Source organism: Calonectris borealis, chromosome 3, assembly GCF_964195595.1.
Source record: "Calonectris borealis chromosome 3, bCalBor7.hap1.2, whole genome shotgun sequence".
In the NCBI taxonomy this organism is placed as follows: domain Eukaryota; kingdom Metazoa; phylum Chordata; class Aves; order Procellariiformes; family Procellariidae; genus Calonectris; species Calonectris borealis.
In genome coordinates, this window is record NC_134314.1 from 79,323,101 (window position 1) to 79,345,152 (window position 22,052).

General features: G+C 41.8%; 1 long non-coding RNA gene across 1 annotated transcript in view; it reads right to left on the reverse strand.

Annotated features, from left to right (window-relative positions):
• The window catches only part of LOC142081404 (uncharacterized), a 54,343-nt gene that overhangs the window by 9,380 nt on the left and 22,911 nt on the right, over window positions 1-22,052 (reverse strand). Inside the window, exons 2-4 of the long non-coding RNA XR_012673317.1 lie at window positions 15,611-15,699; window positions 13,775-13,913; window positions 12,604-12,704 (exon numbers count right to left, since the gene is read on the reverse strand). This is a non-coding gene — a long non-coding RNA (uncharacterized LOC142081404). The remainder of the gene's footprint in view (window positions 1-12,603; window positions 12,705-13,774; window positions 13,914-15,610; window positions 15,700-22,052) is intronic.

The window sequence follows — 22,052 nt, forward strand, 5'->3', positions numbered from 1 at the left end:
AAAATTATTGTGAAACTACAGTCCTGGCCTAGTTCATAATTAAGGGAGGCAAACCAGTAGAAAGAACAAAGAAACACTCAAAAAAGAAAAAAAAAAAAGGAATATCTTTTTCTTTTTGTTCGAGCTCTGTGAACTGGCTCACTTTGGTGTCACACAAGCACTAGCAGGAGACCAAGGACAGGAAGGGGAGGGGAGCAGGACTTGGCAGCAATAGCTATTATATCAGCTTAGCTGTAGCACCAACCCATCACTTACAGCATCTATGGTAAGCTGATTGTTAACAACAAACCCTCAAAACTCTTGAAATGATTTTTTTTTTTTCTTACGGGCTAGGAAATTACAGGGTTTTTTTCTGAGATCTTTCATAAAAGGCAGGTATACATGAAGATACAAGATCTGGCTCAGACACCAAGAACTGAAACACTAGGGCTTGGAAACAGAGATTTAAAGCCTTGTGCAGGCCACCTTATCCCTCTTTCAATAGAAAAAGGAGGGGGGGATGGAGAGGACCCTATTAATCTTTGCGCAAAGGCTGTTCTGATGAAACCTTAAACACAGTGATTTTACTCCAAGTGGTTATTACACTTCCATGAGACCTACAGTATTGCAATTGCATTGGTGCACTGTTTGTTCCCATAGCTTCCTCCATCTGCCTCAAATCACTGTTGATCAAGTGGCTGCTACCTGCAGCTCTCAGGAGCAGCATACAAGCAGCAGTGCACTGGTGTTCCAGAAATGCCTGGATCTGGCTCTGTGGAAGCAGCGTAAGAGTAAGGTATTTGCACATTTTCACTTCTAGGCAGGAGCCAGAGGTGCAAAGCTTCACGACTGAGGCAGCAAAGGAAACCTCAGCCACAAGTAGGTTTGATTTGGATCAGTTGATGGCGAGTTTCATGAACAATTTGTGTCGATGCCTCAACAATTTACAAACCCTTAGATGAAAGAATTTATTGCAATGATTTACTGAATAAAAATATAATGAATGCAGTCAGCATTTTTTCACTATTTGACAAGTGATGTTGGCATTAACAACTGTGTGGATGCAATACACTTTGATTTTGTAATGGACCTGATACAAAACTTCCCTGTGAAATTCTGATTGAAACTGAAGTTCTGCACTTGGCAGCAGGCAGATTCAGAATGGGTATGTCTAGACAGGCCAAGTTCAGCTAGAAAAGATCCTGAGCAACCGGATCTCCTTGAAGTTGGAGCAGAAGTTGGTGGAGAAAGCTCCAGAGGTCCCTTGCAACCACTACCTTTTCAACGCTTTTAAGTGCACATAGAAGTAGATTTGATCCAGTCACTTTAACAGAGGCATCCTGCTTCACTTGAGTACTTTACCAGGAGCACTTACAAATAGTAATGGCTGAGGTCATTACCAAAACCGAATGCCTCTCTGGACTACCTGCTTTGGCCAAACACAAGTCACTGGCCTATGTGTCAGCTGGGTGAAATATAATGGATCCTTGAACAGAAGACAGGGTCAATAATCAGTTAGGCCCTCCTGGCCTTAAAACATAGTGAATAAAGACAGGATTAGATGAAGAGATGTCAGGGAGAAAATACCCTTTGAAGTCTGGTTAGCGATCTTCAAACTACAAGATTATTAGTCTTAGCCTGGAGAAGAGTTTGTGTGCCTCAGAGACCATCTCCTTTTTCCAGTTGGTCTAATTAAAGAAACCTACAAACAATCTTGTCTGTGTCTTTCTGACCGTACAGTACAACACAAGCTGCTACTGAGAGGGAAAGTAACTGCAAACATCCCCGTTACAGCAGGCAGATCAGGCAGGAGGCCAGCTGAGCAAAGAGAGGAGACAGCAGACCAGACTCCCAGACCCGGTGCCAGAGGTTAGCTATATATCGTACAACAACAACAAAGTCACCGTAGCTCTCCTCCCGCAGAAACCCCGCGCAGCCTGCAAACAAGAGTTAAAGCAAGGAAGGGGGGTTATTTCCAGCAACCTCCACAAGTGTGTGCACCCCATAGTTCTTCGTCAGATGCACACTTGGCCTTAACTCTGAGACATTCATTGCTTTAACTGGACGCGTTCGTTTTGACAAAACAAAAGTTAAGGAAGGGTCAGTCTCAGAGCAAAGATATTCATTATAACTCCCCTAGTCCTTGTTAATGTATTAAACATAGGAACTCTGCTTTAATTTCGGTCCTGTGAAAAAATAAAAGGCAAAATCTTGCCACAATGCATAACTATTATGCTCTAAAAAAAGAAAATTGCTCAGTGCTTGTAAGACAAGTAACACTTGCATTTCCTGCATGCAGGAAACAAGGGGGAAAAGACGACATCCAAAGAGGGAAGGGATCAGGCATTCTGTCTAGTCTCCTGAAAAAGAGCAGTATGAGTGAGAATTGATTTTTATGCTGCTTGGTCCTGTAAGTCAGTGCAGATCCCCACCTCTTGCTTCAGTTCTGTTTCAGGAGAGATTTTGCACTCAGCAGGCAAAGTGTGCCAGCACTGGAGTGAGCAGTGTTATCGGGTGTTAGCTGCAGCACTCTGATACGTCCTTGAGAACTAGCACATCATTAGGGATACTTTCACAATGGAATGTGTGGGTCTTAGGTCCATATGTCTGACAAATCTGAGGATCCTTTTAAGGAGGAATTAAAAAAAACTTAACAAAAAATAACTTTTAATAACTGTTCCTTTAAGTGCTCCTTTTGCATTTGATTTCAGCACTGTTACTGAGATTCTCAAAAAACAGTTTTGAAAAAGCGACTCTGTATGCTCTTCTATGGGGAAAAAAAAAGAAAAACCACAACAAAAACAAACAAACAAACAAAACAACAAAAACCCCCAAACAACCAAAAAACCCCACCACAAGATGAAGCTATTTGTTTGAAAAGCGCTCCGGAAGAGAAATTAACAGGGAACGTATTTTGCAGTGCAATACCGGGTATTACAGATATAAAGTCTGATTCTCTCGTCTCTGCACCTTGGGCAGTCATTGCCACCTCCCTGAATTAGCAGCAGTTTACACCTACTTGCACTGATATAAATGACAACACAAGAGCAAGGTGATAGAAAACAGGTCTACGATGTATAGTCTCAGCCAAACACACCTGCAACCCTTTTACAGCGCAAACTATATATTGCTCTATGTCTAACTCTCTGTATACGACAATAATACTAATAAGCTGTATGGAACTACATACAACATGTATGACACATTGTATACACTGGACTTAAGAGATTTGGTAGTGATCAATATATATACAAACAGTAAAAACCCCCTGTTCATATGTTACATCCTAAGCACATTGTAAAATAAATTAGGATTTGTTCTCTGGCACAGCTGAAGCAGGAGCTGCTCCCCCAGCAGCCACCTTGGTGAAGAAAACAGAGAGAGTTCACACCGACCAAGGACTTGGCAGCACAAGGCATCACGGTTCCTGGAGAGCACTTCCAATTCCCACAGGCAAGTACTGTCCCAGTGACACAGCTTCAAGAACACACCACAGACGACTACGAGATTAAATATGAAACTCCCTTACCACACTGGCATGTGACCTCAGCAGTTACTATTTGTAAAGTACATGGCTGAATAACCCCAGATTTTCTAAGAAAGAAGTGACACTATGGTTTGCTTTTTCATTGTGAGGTTGTGAAAAGCGTGAAGACCCGTGGTGCTCTCCAGCCTTCCTTACTTATGCTCCTAAAAATTAACTGGCACAGTTCTCCTGTTCTCCACACCTCTGTACACATCAGTTACCCCTGGGATGTCAAGAGACCACCAATATCATATCTGAGACTCCTCCACTCATGGAGACATTTGTGGTTAACAACTGCAGACTGTTTTTCCTGATTATCAAGTTTCACTCCAGAGATAACTGGAAATACTTAATTTGGAATAACTTCATAAGGGCCTGTCTTACAGAATATCTATTCAGATTATTTCCCTGTATTAGCCCTGTGTAAAGAAGCTTATTCCTTAACATTGCCAAGTGTGTGAAAGGAAGCCCACTGCCAGAAGAGTCACCTGTGTATTCACAATATTCCAGCTACTTTGCACTGACTTCCACAGGGATTGTTTTTCATCCATAATCCATCTGCTTCATAAGCGGTAAAGCAGTACAGTGGCGTCTCCCTTGAGTACCTTTGCCAGGAACACATTAAGCTCTTAGTGAAGAATAAAAATTAACTTCAAACCAAGGCCCAACCCATGCCCTGCCTCTGATATGGGAGGGGAAGTCTTTCTACTTTAGGATGAACTGCCTTAAATGTTCGACATGAACAATGATTTTTCATTCTCAAATAATCCCCAAACTCCATTCTTATCGATCTATCCTATCATGCATGCTTCTGTTTCCCAGAAATTATGCACCATACCCGATTTTTTTCCAGATTCTCTGGCATCTGCTGCTGCACATCTAACTCCATTTGCTGCTAAGGTTAACAGTAACCTTAGACTGAAGTGAGTATCAATACATACAACTTCAGATAACAGAATTTCATGTTAATCTTGGCTGCTGTGTCTAGAGTGAAAACAGGAGTGGCTGGTGTTCAGGAGGCTCTGGTTTGGGAGTTCTAGGTGCATGTGGAAGGTGGACCGGAAAGGGAAGGAAGCTTGTTTATACAACTGATGACAATTTCTTGGCTGTCAGTGGCTGCTTTTTTGAAATTTCTATACCAAAAACTGAAAGAGTATTTGGATGGGGACGGCAAGGCTGGTCCTCAGAAAACACAGTTCCTCAAAAGCTATTCCACATCAAGAGGGGCAGCCTCTCCTCCTGCCCCTGTACCGAGGGCCAGACCCCACCGTCCACCAACTGCCGCCTCCTCTTAAGGCAGGTGCATTTCAGTGATGCCTGAGAGGAGGAAAAGCCAGAGGCTTTCTCAGGACAAAAGCTACTGGACACATGTAAAGTGGGAAAGGAAGGCTGCCTGAAGCATGAAGTGGAGAAGTCTGGGGTTTTATTTTGTTGTGATTAGAAACAGGAGTGGGAGGGAAGAAAGGGGAGCCATAATTTTCACCTACTAACATTCAAGCACACTATAGTAGCCACCAGACACACACACACCCCAATGTCCCGGACCTTCCTTGGTATTTAAACTTCTGTCTCATCCCTCTGAAGCCTAATATCCCTGCTGACAATCAATGTCTCTTCCTTGACTCATCCTGGCTCCTTCCTTTTCATCTCTGTGGATCAGCTATGCTGAACACCACATGCATCTCACTCAGTGTTGTGCCCTCTTCCGCCCTGTTACAGCCTGCACTGTATTTTTCCTTCCTGACTCCCACGCTTCCTTGTCACCCTTTTTCTCCTTTAAATCTCACTTTGGCTTTGGCCCCCAGTTTTGAAGTTATGTCTATACTCTAAGGTATTTTTAACAGGCAAGCTCAAACACCAGTAAGTCTGATCTAGGCTGCATGGAGCAAGCCATGGGCACTTCTGATGCCCCCCAGTTCTAACAAAGCTCTCTGTGTTACATTGCAGCCCCGCACATATATGGATTTCTCATCCCCCTCTAATGGCTCTTCATTCTCCTCTGTCTCTTGTCTCCTGTCTGTGAGAGCTCTTCAAAGCTCTATCCTGGTCTCATCTTCCGTATCTTATCCTCAGGGAGCCTCCTCTCTTCACACTGATATAACTATTACCTTTAGGTAAATGGCTTGCAAATCTACATCTCAATGCCAAACTGATCTCCTTCAGTTTAGCCCCACACATCTAATAACACTTCTGATCTGCTGCCCTGGAAGGATGACTATTTGTTTAATGCTAAACTTTGCAGTTATTACCAAACAGCTTGTATTTTTCCTTTTATGTTATTTCCTTTTCTCCATTGCTGTTAGCAGCAACATTCTTCCCATTTCTAAAACTTCAATTTTTATTATATCTACCTACCAATGCTGGAATATTTCCTGACTTTCAGGTCCTTCTCCACAATAAAACAAATAAATCCAGACAACATGCTTGTCTACATCTTGGTCATCTTGATCTACTATAAATATTTCCCTCTTCAGTTCTTCACTGCTCCTGTCTTTCTGGACCTAAGATGAACTGAATGATGAATATGCATCACACTCCCAGGACCTGGTGCACTTAGATATAGCAAGGTAATCAGTCCACAGCAACTTTAATTACATTAAAAAGAAAATGCAGCAGCAATAACAAAAATAGTTGTTCCATATCCTCTGTGACTTCCCTTCCCTTACTGTTGAATTTCCATTTCCTACCTGTTATCCATAAATTCTATACCAAGAGCTGGGCAAAACATCTCACTTGCTGGTTCCTCACAGTCCCCATGCCGAACATGCCCTCAAAGTGACATTAATAAAAAGACAAGGCAACTTAAACTTGCACTGAAATCTCTCCTTCAAATTTGTGCCTGACTCACACTCCTGTTCCTAGATACAAACCTTTTCAGAACCTTGAGATGAAACTGGCTGGTGTGCTCAAAAGTGGGGGCAGAAAGAAGGACAGACAGCAGAATTACAAACAAACCTCATTTCCTTAGAATAAGAGTAAGAGTGAAGAAATTATTTACTTACACATTTACATAATTTACTTACACATTTAGTTCCTCCTGTTTATTTTCAGTTAAAATCATTCCAGTGAAAGAGGCAACAATTATTACATTTAAACTGTCATCTTTATATTTCAGATCTAACTGTCTTTCAAGAGGCATGAAACAAAGGGAGGAATGAAATGAAGGCTACTGATTCAGGAGACCCCACTGTTCTACGTGCAAGTAACATTTGAAAATGGGATCTATTTTCTTGCTATTCAGTTAAATGTCATTCACTCCCAGACTTTATTATGCGTAGTGGCATCATCCAAGGAAAAAAACCAAACATCTCCTTGCCTACATTTTAATTGTTTTAATAGCTACAATTTGGGACAAATTTGCAAGAATGACAGTTTATTTGTAATATTTTGCATACCAAGTTTGGGTTTGTTTTGCATACTGATAAGCAGTTGGACTAGATGGTCATTGTAGGTCCCTTCCAACCAAACTATTCTATTCTATTTTCTTTTCTATTTTAACACTTTGGAGAAGTATTAAAATGTTATAACTAAAATTTGAAAATAAATTACATAATGCATTAAATACTCTGGATCTGGTCTTCCTCTATTCTAGGGTTGTTCCCTGCAGCAAGACAATAAAAATGCTCCTTTCTCAGAATAACAAGAAGTTAGCCTTGCTGTAAACAGAAGTCAGAGCTGGAGAACAAGAACTGCAGGGATAAATGGTTTTAAAGATTTTTTTTTTAACTTCGTGACGCTAAGACTCTTCATTTAACCTATAGCTGAAGTGCACAGTTGAATCAAATGAAAATTGAAAGACTTGTGTGTGTTTGTATGATGGGAGCAGGGAATTTAAGGAAAGTGAAATGGCACTAATGTTTATAAATGTTTGCACTGTGAACATAAGCACCTAAGAATACAAGCAAATCTTGAATATATATCTCTAATGCTGGTGGGCAGGAACACAAAACCAGGAAATGCTCTAGGCAATGACTGTGTAAAACCCTACATCAATTGCTTGTACCAGTTAAAAAACGCAGATACATTTAAATTAGTGCCAGTTTGTGAGCAGGCAAGGTCTTTGATTGAAAGCCATTTGCATTTCATGGAGAAAAATGAAAAGGGCCCTGATTTCTGGGCCCAATTCTCCACGGACTTGCACCCAGGTGGCTACCCACATACTTGCATTGCACAGGTATACTGTTATCACTATAGATAGTGATAACATTGCTCAGTATTATGACTACTTGCAACTCCTTGTGTGACTAGAAATACATTCCTAAAATGCAAAATACCGGGGGAAAGAAAGCGAGGCATCCAGAAGCCAATTTGCAAATATCCCATTTTCCCCTCTTGCTTTTCCTTCCCCTCCCTCCCTTGGGAACCCTGTTAAGCTGCCCCAAGCTGGGCACGCCAAAACGAGCCAACTCATTTCAACCAGCCCCTCTAAACTGGCCTCAACTTTCTATTTTCCATAGAGTATAATTCTTCTAAAAATACCTTGACTGCACCTCATTTTCTCTTCTTCTCATTCCGCCAATATAATAGCCTGAAAAGTTTGGGGTTTTTCAAGTGGCCTTTTCCCCTTTTCACGGATAAAAGGCTGCTCCTTCATTTCTCGCTTTATTTTTCTCTCACCTATTTGTGAACAATCACTTCTGCTTCGGTCAAGCATATAGAAACAAGCACTGAGCCAAGACATATTTGCCTTGGGTCAGGCAAACAGGGCCCATGTGGCCCACCCTTAGCCTGGGGCAGGATGAAAGGCCAACCAGGCCTCCTCACGGTTTGGTGACATCTGAGCTAATCCTCCCTTCGTTTGGGAACAATTACAGAAAGTCACCTGAAAGTGTCTACAAATAAACCTCTTTCCAAAAGCGAAGAGAGGGTGCTTTTTCACCTCCAGCACTTACGACCCTTCCTCTGCTGTCACTTACACTGGTGGGAACCCAGGGTGCTTGCACAGAGGGAAGTCATTTAGGACTTTCTCTGGGTGCATGACTTGGCTTCCTTGCGGCTAATCCAGACTAGACAGTAGTTCATGCATGGTTTTTTTCCTTTAATAAAGAATGAGACAAATGATTATTGTGTGTTTTCACTTTTGCTCTGTTTATAGGGGCAAAATTCATCTTTCTTTCATGCTGCTTTTTGCCAGACCTGCACGCTACATAACAGTTAATCTAAATCCTCCTAAAGGCCTCAGCTGGTGGCTAAATCCTATCGAAAAGTAATTTTAAGAATAGACAAAACTGCAGTTTATAGCAGCACCATCTACTCAGACAATAAAGATGGAAACGAACATGGCCACAAAGCTACTTTAATGACAATGGAATAAATCGGTTTTAGTCATAGATGGCTGCCCAAGTAAGCCTTCCTGTCAGCCTACACAAAAGCATGAAGCAGGCCCCAGCCCCGCTGTTCTGCGTAGGATGTCTGCTCGTCGGAGCGGCTCACTGCGATCTACTGCTGGGTTCAGCTTGGAGACTGTAGCTGTCAGAGGTAAAAAGAGAAAGCGGGGTGAACTTCGCATACCCAAGCCCTTTCCCAGCCTACAGCCAAAAGATACCATTTGGTATCATCCAGCCCACAGTGGGCCAAAAGCAAGAAGTCCACATCTGAGTCAAAGCAAAGCCCTGTGCTCCAATGCTAAATCCTACCCAGAGCTCAAGTAACTCTTCATTTGTTTATTGAAGTTCTTTATATAAAGTTCATTTATTATTACCCAGGGCATGTCGTTGCCCTCATGGGACAAAGCCTGCCATAACCAGCTATTTTCCCATCTTGCAGTGAGTTACAGGGCTTCCCAGGAAAGGCAGAGATGATACTAGGGGAGAGGACGGATGGTCAGAAGAGGTAACTGGGTCATTGCGCTTTCCCTCATCTGCGGACACCCACTTTCCAACAACTGAGGCAGTGTTTCGCTCTGAAGTGCCCCATTACGGCTGTGGTGGTGGCCGTGCAGGCAGCCAGGGTGGCCGTGGGATGGCTGGGGGATCCTCCACGCCAGGTGAGGCTATAGAGGAGATCCTGCCACAGGGGGCTACAGCTGGGAGGGGGTGTAAGCGGCACCTTCAGCTTAACAGAGGAGAGCTGCACAACTTCAGGTCTATCGAGGCTTCACTTGTAGAGTCCACACAGCATAATTTTCTCTAGTCTAACTGGGAGGAGAGAGGCTGGGTCTTAAGCTGGACAAGAGGCTGAAGCCCTCTTTTGATCAAAAGAAAAGCGTTCATTATATCAAATGAGTCAGCTCTTCCTCTCACATTAGAGGCCAACTTCAAGGCCTCAGCCTTATAGTTTAAATCCCTTAACTAAGATCTAGCTTGTCACCTGTGTCCTTGCCACAGGAAGAAGGTGCTGCCTCGACAATGGCAGCAGCTGCAAGAGAGCCAGCTGAACTTGTGCAAGCAAAGAGCTGGACATTGGCAGGCCCATTCTTCACCACTGGAGATAAGGACATCGGACCAGGGCCAGGGCTCTGCGAGTCTGCCACCACTCTGGGATGGGAGCATAACTTTGTAGCTTCTTTCTTCAGTCAAAAGCAACCAACACTGTATGGGTGAGTGGTAGGGAAGAGAAAAGTCCGCTATACAAACACTATTACAATTGCTGCTGTTGTAACCATCACCTAGATAACAGCGATGAATACACTAGAAGTCTGGAGATAGGGAAAAAGTTGTTCTGATGATCAGTTACTACAGTGTTTGGTTTTAGCTGTTCTGAGACGAGACAAAAAGCTCTATCACATGACAACATCAAATGGGGTATCCCTTAAGAGCATCTGCCTCATGCTAAGGAGACCCAGAAAAGTGTTTTAAAACTAAACCAAAAGATGGTTAAAGTTTCATCTCAAAACATTCCCTGGCCTTTTTTTTTTTTTCTTTCAAGCCAAATAACCTTATTTGAAACAAAATTCACTTCTGCTTCCCGTTCCATCATGGGAATCAGGAAAAAAAAAAGGGGGAAAATAAAAGGAGAGAAATAAGATCAAAATCTCATCTTCTCTTACTGCAAAATGGCCTTAGCAGACCAGATATACCACCCCTCAGTTTCCTCATTTACACAACTATTTCTTTACCTTGTAGTACGTTGCCAGAATTTGCCAATGGTGATTCCTTCCAAGTTGTTCAAAGGTTAGAAGTCATGTAATACACTTTTTGTATTTACAGATAAAACTTTAAGCCATATAGTCAAATATACAGGATAAAACTCCTAATTTTCTATTCTAGAATTCTCAAACCAAAAGCCTACATCTTTGCTTGTTTTTCAAACTGTTTCATTGTCTAGGTTATTATCTGGTAAATAGGCTCTAATTTTGTAAAACACATCAAATAGAAAATTCTAGTATAGAACTGTGTACCTAATTTATATTGCAAACATAGCAATTTATACAGCAAATTATATGCCCAAAACGGGGAAATTCATGCACAAAATGACCACATGTATATCTATATGCACTAAAAAAAATCTGGATTTAAGATTAGAATATTTAATTTGGCAGGAAGAGACTTGGGCTCACCACATTTTTCATTCCTCTAGAAACAGGATGTTATTTTTGTCCCTTGCAATATAAATGAGCTTAGTGTGCCCAACATGTGAAATACCTTTTGGACAGAACTGACTTTATTAAATTAAAAGATAGATGGATGGAACCATCGAGTTCATAATCATACGACTGCTTTTGACTTCTCTCCAGAGCATGCAGTACTTAGGAAAAGAATGCAAACTGCAAATTAAATCCTCAGTTATCCTCAACAACCTGACAGTCTGGCCGAAGAAATACTGCTAAGTCTGGCAGATTGGGAGAGCGATGTGTGCATTGCACAGAGGTGTGAGGAACGCGGCCCACCCCAGCTCATCTCGCAGGGCGCAGCTGGTGAACTGTACACAAAGAGGGGAAACAAGCAGGTTTGAGAGGAGGAGGTGAGAAGGGGCCTGAAATAAAAATGGGAGATATTTTTTGCTTTCCTTCATATCCTGCTGCTGTTTCAGCCAAGCAGTTTTCATTGACAGCTTATTTGAAAAGTGGTTTCTACTCAAACAGTTTTCAGACAGCAGAATCAATCTCCCAGATTAATATAATTGGAACTGGGCGTGCTATTGAGGCTCTTCAAGCGTTCTTCATCACCGTCCTTTAAACATGCTCTTTTTGCATTTTCAGTCTACAGCACCTTCGCACAGGACACCTGGCAATAATGAGCTGGATGGGAAGATGTTCCATCAAGAAGATAGGGGCAAACACCAATAAAGCTTCTTCTAAGCATTTGCACCCTCCCTATCTCCGTGTCACTCCTCTTTCACTTGTCTACCCTCACTCTCCCTGCTTCCATGCCATTTAGTTTTTGTGTGGAGCATCGAAAACTTGGATACCTTCACCAAGGCTCTTTTCTTTAGCTCGCTCTCGTTTCCCCCTAACAGCAGCAGCAGGTCCCTGAATCTGACACAGAACTTCTCTAGTCTGAAAACATTGCCTGAATAATTAAAATTTTTCTCCTCTAACTTCCTACAGTCCCTTCCTACCATATGGCACAGTGCTATTCCTGTGGTATGCAGGTGGACATGAGTTCACTCTCAAATTTACAGTAAAATGAAAGGATCATCCCAAGCCCTCCAAAAAAAGACAAGGGTGTTAATTCTCATTCTTCACAACTGGAAGTTACAAAGAACTGAGAAGCCTGATGAGCGTGGGTCTAAAGCTCGGTCTGCATTTTAAACCTTGCCAGGCAGCCGTATGACTTAACAATACTGTGGGGAAAGCAGGGAGCAATTCCACCACCATGGAACACAACTACTCTAGCAAAACCACAGTGAAGACACAGCTTGACAGGCAAAAATGCTGTTCTACTGGAGGAACTTACTCTTTTCAGGGAACACCTGTCAGCAAAAGAATTATTTTGCCTGTATAAGCATTTGGAGTACGGAGGCAGGTCCTTGACAAGGACTGAGGCAGCGGGTCTCCTGCCAGAGCAGACTGGCTCACAGTAGCTGCCTCCGCTGTTCTCCCGTACCAACCACAGCTTAGACGCAGGGAGAAATTACTTCGGATGACATAATTCGAGTCTGAGTAGCACTGTTTAAAAGCACAAGTGTTTTGTTTAACTATAATATAAATTGCTTACTTTTTTCAGCTGCCCACATCTTTGGCTTAGAGAAACAACGGCTGGCTGCTCCGTACTGGTTCTTACAATGGCACAGGAAGGCAAACTTTTGGAAGCAATCACTGTGAAGTCAAAGCAAAACCATAATCAGAATTTTACTGCTGCTTGTGAAAGGAATAAAAACGGTTCAATTCTAACAGCTTTCCAACACTCGGGTACTCAGTTTCTAGACTAGCATTTCTCTCTATTATTTTTTTAATTTCTTGATATCATAGTACTCATAGATTTGTGTAAGACAAAATATTTTATGCTATAAGCGAAGTGTAAGTGCAGAGTAATCTATGCTCCAGATCTGCTGATGGAGATTGAGGCATCTCTATACAAATCAAGGGATCAGTTTTAATCAAGTAATAGTCTTTTCCCCTAATTCATAGATTCAGCAGTCTTGATTGAACAGGCAAGTTTAGATTAATGGAATAGCTGCAGTGAACCAGATACATATTTGTAGGATTATGGCAAAAATTTGGGTACAAAACAGCATAAGGGTGTAAAATAAATAGGGAAACGTTAAAAGAGGAGCAAGGTAACAAAGACCGAGAACACAATCTGCATATGACAACGACTTTTAAGAGGATCAAAATAGCAAGTGATATATAAATTATCTCAGCCAAAAGTCAAGATATTTCTCATCTCAAAGATTATTGTATGTGAATAATCAGTTTAATACTATATTACAGTCAATCATGAAAACCACTTGTTCAAAAAACCTGTTGGGCAAACTAATCAGACTTTCTACATACTCTTGCATACAGGATTCTTTTTTAGTAAAGTAGTTTAAAGAAAATTACTTTGGATTTTGGTGTTTTGTATGTCTATTTGCAATGTACTTCAGCTTTCCTTCTTCTAGAGCCTGGGACATTTTTTGTTTAACCAGCTTAAAAAAAAACACAATAAACAAGAATTAATCTAAAGGGATAATAGCGTATTGCTGGGCTTGATTCTCAGGTGACACAAGTGAGCACAGTTGCATTGATTTTAATGAGTTACACACTCCTACAGCACTTAAACATCTGGCTTCTTTTTTTGCTGCCTTGTTGCTGCCATTTTTGCAATCAGTTTAGGTTTGGGACTTCCCCCCCACACCTGAATTTCTTAAATATTCAGCTATGACGAAGTGTGTAAGAAACCCAACTTTTTGATTTTCTGTCCTCAGGTTTTTCTTTGAGCTGTGAACTGTGACAGCCCTGTGGAATCAGCATCCAAAAGTCTTCACAGTCCTCTTGGTTCTTTAAGACTCCACACTTAATTAGTTTATTCTGTAGTCCTCTAACCTGAGAGAGAGAGAGAGAACATAAAAATACTAGATTATTTAATACTGAATAACAACAACAAAACAAATTTAAAAAATAGCAAATACCTTGGCTAAATGCCAGGAGATGTGTTAGAAACATACTTAGGAATGAGAATACCCTAAAATATACTAAGCTTCTCTTCAAAGATGGGGCAAATCTGTTTCATTCTCCCTCCATTTTTTTTTTTATCACCATCCTCCTACTCAGGGGGAAGCAGCTTAGATGGCTCTCTTTTCTTACATTTCATGACCCTTCAGGAATTACAGAACAGGGCTCTCATGTTAGATGTGCTTTCCCTGAGATCAGCCTACAAAGCGGAAATCTGCCTGGCTGCCTGTCAAGAACAATTTTAGACCCATCTTCCTTACCTCCCTCCAGTACCCAGTTAAGTACAGATCAGATATCTGGAACTCAGTACCTAAAACCCAGTCTCCTACACTGGGTGAAATTTCCATCAGCTCTTAGCTTCTAGACTCGGTGCCTGATAAAGGAGATCTCCAGATGGTGTTATCTGGAGTGGTAACACAAAACAGCATGAGATAATACTCTGCGGACAGTGCATCTGCAAGGTGTACAAGCCAAAGGCATATGGAAGTGATACATATGTGAAACATAGCTGAAATGACAGTCAATGGTAATCAAGGAACTAGATTTATGTCCCCAGACAAAATGCTCTGCTCTGTAATTCATTGAAACCTTCAATCACAATGTCTGGTTTGCTTCTGAGGGCATCTCAAACACTGACTGAAATCTAATATATTGCTGCTGTAGAAGTGGCTCTCAAACATAACCTTATCACTAACAAACCGATTCAGTTCTTTGCAACTATATTACATTTCTGTATATCAAGCTGTGTAACCCTGTGAACAGAGGGCTAATATGGCAAATATCTAAAAGTTCTTCTTCAAACAGAGATACGCAGAGTAAGAATTAGTTGCTAAATTGAGATACAGGTATTTTTTCTCAGAAGTCTGTGGTCCTCTCTAGGATTACTGAAACTAAATCTCCCTCGACACCATTCAAAAAAACCCAACCCTACAACCCAGTGTAGAAGAAGCAGATGACTCAAGATTATGGGATTAGGATGTTTTCACTAGTTCTAATTCTTTCTTGATCAGTAATGTGTGCACACGGTTATTCACCACAAACTATTCAGTGGCCTAGTTAAAAATAGCAGTTCCACTCCTTTTTCCCAGCAGGGAGGTGTTCACACCATAGCTGGTACTAACAGGCCATCTTGTTAGCGAGACCAAGGACAGAGCAAGCAAAGGGTCTGAAACATTGACCCGCATACTTTTTTTTTAGTCCCTTTGGATTTGAACAGAAAAAATACCACTAAACCAGATGGCGGCTGTATCACATGCGGGAACTCTTTTGTAGGTAAGTTCTGAGCGTGCAAAGTTTCATTCTTCCTCATCTTTCACAGGCCACTCACAGGTATCCCACAAAAATTGAGATTTATGGGAGAAATGGACATTTTAGGAAAACAGATGCTTAAAAATAGACTGGTATTATCTGAGGTACTTTTAAAATGTCTAACCATGCAAAGTCTTGCAGTAGACAGACATTTATATTGCATATTTTTCTCAGTTATATAATTAATATATTGTAATAAATCAGATAATTTCCCAAATTCAAAAACAATATCCAAAGCAAATGTAACATTTGAAGCATACCAGATAATTACAGGACTGAGGAATAGACTCGAGGTACTTAGCGTCGTGAGACAATTTGCAGCGCGGCACTTGATGTCCAGGGATGTCCACTTAAAAGCAACATAAAGTTTTGGTCAGTATTTTTTTTCCCCTTCCAGTAGCTGGGAAACAAAGCACAAAACAAATGACAAGTAAACATTCAGCCACAGGAAGCCATTAACAACAGTGGGCACCAATTAGGACCCAGCAGGTATCCTTTACACCGCCTGGTGCTCTAGCTCCTCCTCAAATACTTTGGCATAACACTCACAAACTCAGGCTTAGGAAACAACAGGCTGTTTCATTTACTCAGCAATTTGTAGCCACATATTCCTGCTGATAGGCCCATAAACCTGTTTGTAGTCGTCTTCTGTTTCCCTTCAAGTTTGTGTCATTAGAAACTACAATTACTGTCTGTCCAAAGAGAATACTTTTCAGGAAAGAAAATAAAATTGAGATACTGTGATCCCTTTCTTCTTTGTCTCTCTCTCCTTTTCAACTTTTCTTTTGGAGGAGAATGCACAACACAATGGCTGATGTCAGGAAAATCAGCTCACAGGGAAAATATTTGTGGATTCTCAGATTTTGCCACAAGGATGTTATTTTTCCAAAGCACACCTTTTTGGTAGGACGGAGTGAAAAGGATATTGTTCTTAAAATTAAGCCAAGGCCTTAAGTAATTAATAAAGAACCACATAAAAACATATTCTATTTCAGCCAAAAACATGCCACACAATATATGCAATTTTGAGGTCCCTCTACCAACTATAAGATATTTTGTATCTGCTATCCAAAGAACCTCAATAAATTATCCAAGCCTTTTAAAGTCAATCACAGATTGTGTCTCACATCATTAGGGTAAAAGTACAGAGTTTTATTAAAATGTGACACAAACTATTATTTTTGCATCTTAAGATTGTAATATAAAAAAAAAAAGCAGGTTGGAATCTCCCAAACCAAGATTTTGCCACTTTGCCACTGTTTTGCCAAAACAAAGAAGCACTTTCATAGCATTATACCACTGCAAAAATCAGAGGCAAGCCAGAATCCAGCCCAGAGAACCGAGAGCTCTTTCCAGTGTGTGTCATGATATAATGTGATATGGGTGGAACAATCCACTCGGCTCCACTAAATTAACCTTGCCTTTTCAACCACCAACAGCCAAGGTGCTCTCACATGCCACTTCTGCTTCTATCATTGCTGCTAGATGAAAGTTAGCAAAAACATCATCAGTTGATGTTTGATCACTTCTTGATGCTTTTGGCATTACAAGAAAATACAGAAAGCAGATCATGACTGTGCTAATTCAGCGCTCTGGATGGCAGGTCAGACTCCCTGCCTTCAAGACATGCTTCTCTCTAATTTTCCTTCATTTTTAATAATTTCGTATTTTTTTTCCTCGTCTCTGCCATCTCAAAAAAATCAAAGAGAACATCAGCAGATTAGTGAGTTAGTTTCCAACAGCACCTATGTGAAACCCCCACCGGCTGTTGGCAAAGGTGTGCCCAGCTAGCTATCCTCGAGCTCCCTACACCGCCTCTGCCGACAGTTCTTACCAAAGTTCCCAACTCCTGCTCCTCTGACAACCTGCCAGAGCCATTCACGTGCAGTCTCTGCATGCAGCAACCCCCTCAACCTGCACTGAAAAACATCAGCGACAGCAGGATAAACTCTGCAACAGAGTTCCCAGGACGCCTGTCTGATGAGTTTCAAAGAATAACCAGCTACGTGCCTTAAGCCTCGTGACATGCATCTCGGTACTGCCATACAGGTATGCGGTATAGAGGTATCCTTCTTGTTCCCAGATATTGGCAGCCTAGAATTCAGAAAGACAATTCAGAAAAACCCTGCAGTCCCTGTGTGTATCCACAGCTCACCTGGCCGGTGCTCACGTCGTGGGAAGCGGCTAGCAACCACCGACTACTGCGACAGCACTGAGTTCTCTCTGCTGCTGCTTTGCAGCTCAGCACTTCAAGGAGACCCCGTAGCCACCAAGGTCCAGGAACCACCACAGAAATTCAGTGCCTGGCCTGTTCCTCTGGGCTCAGCGGGGAAACAAGTGCTGAAGGGTCTGCACCACTGCTGCCTGGCATGCTGGAGGACAGGAGCGCTGCATAACTGAGGTTCCTCGGCAATACAGAAAAACACTACACGTGGGGAAACCTAGGTACAGCCAGCTTGCCCAGTGCCACAGACCTAGACCTGTCACAGCATTGAATCAAGCTGGGCTCTGCCGGTGCACAGCTCCACGAATGTGAGCTCAGACATCCTCCTTCACAGCCAAAAGGATAGATACAGCTATGGTGGACACTTACTGTATCTTCAGAAGGAGAATTATTTATTCCGTTTGAGATTAGCATAGATTGGCCTTTCCCATGTAGCAAACTGGTGGGAGTTTCACTCATTGCAGTGAGAGCTGCCCTGTTCCTCTGGGGGAAGGGAACCACTGTGTCTGCGTAACTGCAGCTGCATACAGACATTCCAGTTTTGTCTTACTACTTCTCAAAAAGAAATTTGGGACACAAAATTATACACTTAAGTACTGCTCACTTAAGTGTACACAAATCCATACACAAAACACCAACTAATAACAAACGCGGTATTATTTGTACAACTATGTGCATATATATATAAAAGCAATCCTTTCAGCACTAAGAAAACATCTTTGAAAACCACAACTTATGCACTGAGATCAAAAGAGGTAGTCTCCCTGGTCTATAGCCACCTACAAATCAGGTGGCTCACCGAAGCCAGTCATCTAGGCTCCTTCTGCAGTCAAGCAAGAGAGATAAGTGCCTCCAGATTGCCATTTATCCCATTCTAGGATAGGTGAGTAAAACAGGTGAGATGAATCATCCTGGCATTGCTATCAGCCATGTGGGGGAGGAGGTGTCTTAGATGACTAGCTTAGGAGAGATACTTAACTTTTAGCAGCTAATGTTAAGAGGAATCCCATGCTACAAGATTAGGGAGAATTATATAGACTCACACACTTTTGAAAAATGCACATTATATTTTGGCTCATGAAGAAAGTCAAACTTTAAATTCCCCATGAAAAAAAATCATCATATGGCCTCCATCATTCAAGCTGTAGGTCACTGAATGTATTATAGTCAAAGGGTTTGGGGTTTTCCTAAAGGAATAAGGTTCACACTGTTCTGTTTTCCCCAAACAAATGAGGTTCACATTCTGGGTGTTAAGATATTATTTGTTGCTAACCTGTTAGCTGATTTCATTTAAATATGACAGAGGTATATAAAAAATCTTACGCATTTTGTGGGAGCAAGTTACCAAGTAAAGGACAGATCTGTCAGTGCTGGCCAAAGGGGAAAGGTGGGAACATGGCATCACCCCAGAGACCAGAGATGAAGCCGTAAGAGCCGTCTTGAGGCACAAACCCAGAGGAGGAACTTGTTTAGCTCACTGCCTCCATTCATCCGACACCACAGTGTCAATTAGAGGCAACAGTTTTTCACATCAGTTGTTCTTCAGCAGTGCAAGGTTACTGTTTAGATTTAGCATAATATTCATGCAAACAGTAAGAACAGCTTTTGTTAGTAGTAACTCTCAATGGTACCTCTTGCATTACTAAAACAGATAGCATTGTTTCTTTTTCTCCATGCTAGCTAAGTATATGCTAGCATTTACTCCTTATACATGTAGGTAAGTCCACACAAACAAACACCTCAGAACAAGAAACTACTCAGATCAACTGGACACTGATTTTCTTCTACTTCTTTAAGTTTGAAAGTTGTTTATACCACTAATATTTACTTTAAATAGGGAATGATATTTAATACTTCGATGAGATTTGCACCTGGCATTCTTGCAAGGCTAGCTGTCAAAGGAATTGAAAAATTCAGGTAACGTACATAATCTTCAGTCACCAGGTGCCCAGTTTCTCCCTGCGTGGGAAAGACAATGTGCAACTTCACAAGCCCCAAATAAATTAAACTTAAAAATAGGATGAGAAAGGGGCAGACAGTGCATTTACTGTTTTTCTCTGTTCATTTCCTACCATCTTCTTCTTTAGGATTTTCCCTTCTCATTGTCAATTATTTGCAAAACGGGGAGAAAGCATTAAAATGTGATTAAGTGAGCACCTTATTGAAAGTGGCTATAAATTCTAGAAGTCAGAGCCTGGTCTCACAAAGCAAGTAAAATGTAGGCATGAAATTTGCCTTTCACTGCATTGCTGTGGCTGGTTGAAAAGATTCAAAGATACCTACCAGCACCATATTGATATTTAGGTGTTAATAAGTAACTGTCACGGTCACAACTGAAACACCAGCCTACACACGGTATTTGACATTTCATGTTCCTTTAAATACAGCTATAACCCTGTCATGCTAATAATCCTACTGAAATAAAAAATGGTTGAGGAGAGGAGCAAAAAGCTTTAATTTCCTCATTGGTTTACAACTGTTTCACCTGCCTTATCCCAGAGCTCGGTGCTGCATTCCAGTAATTCAAGCACTGAGAAGGCTAGAGAGATGTAAAAGGACCGTAAAACAGAAACACCGGGAGACACCATGGAGATCAACAGGTCACACACTACGTTTTTACAGCCCCAGTTTCCAACAATGCTAGCTCACAGACAGTCAAAGCCTGGGCATTTGCAGGCAACGAGCGGAGCAAAGCAGCATCTACGCTGTATATGCCTGCTTGGTTCCATTCTCCGTAATCTGTTGGCTATATACATTCCTACACAGAGCAAGTGAAAGATCTGGGTTCAGAAAAGCAGTGAACTTGAAGCATTAAAGCACATGTTTAAATGCCTTGCTTCACAGTGAACATGCTTTGTGGGGGTTTTCTTGTAATACCCATTGCATCCAGCAGAGAAACAGGTATTAGGGGGTCCTCTGCTAGAGCAGAACCCTGCTCTCGGTTCCCCTGCAGTCAGTTTTTCCCCCTTCCTCCTCAATATCCTCCAAAATTTATTCTTCTGAAGAAAGCACCTGAGGAAAAATTCCCAAATCGCCATCCTTTGCTCCTACAGACTTTTATTTATTAACACAGACTGGCACAACCAGGCCTGCAGTCTGTAGGTCATTTTATTTGCTAAAAATAAACAGCTGTCAAGATTAAAAATTAGTTCTTATTTGCTCACATATCAATGCATTACATACACGAGCCGAAGATTTTAAGTCCTAATACAGTTTTACAGACTCCATCAGTACAAATGACTCAATGGAATCAAGAACTTCACACTTCCTAAGATGCACTGCAGACGCTTTAAAGGCAATGAAATGAGCAGATTCTGGGTGCACATTTCTGGCCGCGTCTGCATTTGCAACCGGCACAGCACAGCGGAAGCTGAACCTGCAGAACAAAAGTCAGTGCTGATGACCCAACATCCAGTTTGGGATTTTTACTTTGGGCTACCTCTAATCTGCATCTATGGACCGAAACACCCGCTAGCAGCTGGCACACAGGAGGTGAAGCGCATCCTCCATCCGTCTGTCTGTCCTCAACCCTGCTCCACGGTGTGAGTCACCAAGTGCCAAGGGGGCACAACTGGAGGCTCACTTCAAAGTACGTTGCAGGTCTGAACTAATGAGCTCTAAAGACTTTTGCTACATAAATATAAGTGTTTTAGTGTATCTCAAGTATTTCCAGTTAAAATTGGTAGGGATAAAGATGATTTAAAGTTTGTCAGCACCCATGGTCACTTATTTGAATACACTTATTTTCATCACCACTGCTGTTTTCCTGCTCTATATCCAAATCACTCTGGGGCCCCCCATGTCCATGCAGACACGCCTGCCAATGAACATGAGTGCAATTAGACACGTACAGGCCTTTACAACAAAAGAGCTGAGCTGACCTACTCATTTCAACAAATGTGGTCTGCTCCATAGAGAGATCTTGGGCAGAAGAAAAACTGTGGGGTTTTTTTAAATTTCATTTCCATATTAATCTGATTGGCTTTATATCCATGTACACAACTCCCTTGGGAAATTATTCCCTTTAAACAAGCTTAAGATACTGGAAGAGGAGAAAACTTGAGCTGGTGTTTCTTTTTAGACTTCGAGGCCCCTGTGACACAGTTGACAAGGCTACAGAAGTTCAGCCATTTTGTGTGTGCAGGCCCAGGCAGAGGAAGCCTGTATTTTGCGGTCACCCGTGTATTTATTTGACATTAACATACAGTGGGAAACAGCAATGTGGAAGCCCTGAGCAATAATGTGCGAGGAACTCCTGTAAAAAGAAGCATTAGCATACTTTTACAAATCTGAATGACAACTTAGTAATTGGATACAGTGGCTTTTCCACACAGGCTTCCAGACCCATTGGCACACGAGTGTGGGAAGAGCTTGCCTGGAGGCTGCTCATGCTGGTTCTGCCCCGGAGCAGTTACCAGCAGGCATCAGGCTGCAGGCAATTCAGGGGACACTTTCACTGGTGGCTACAAGTCAGGAAA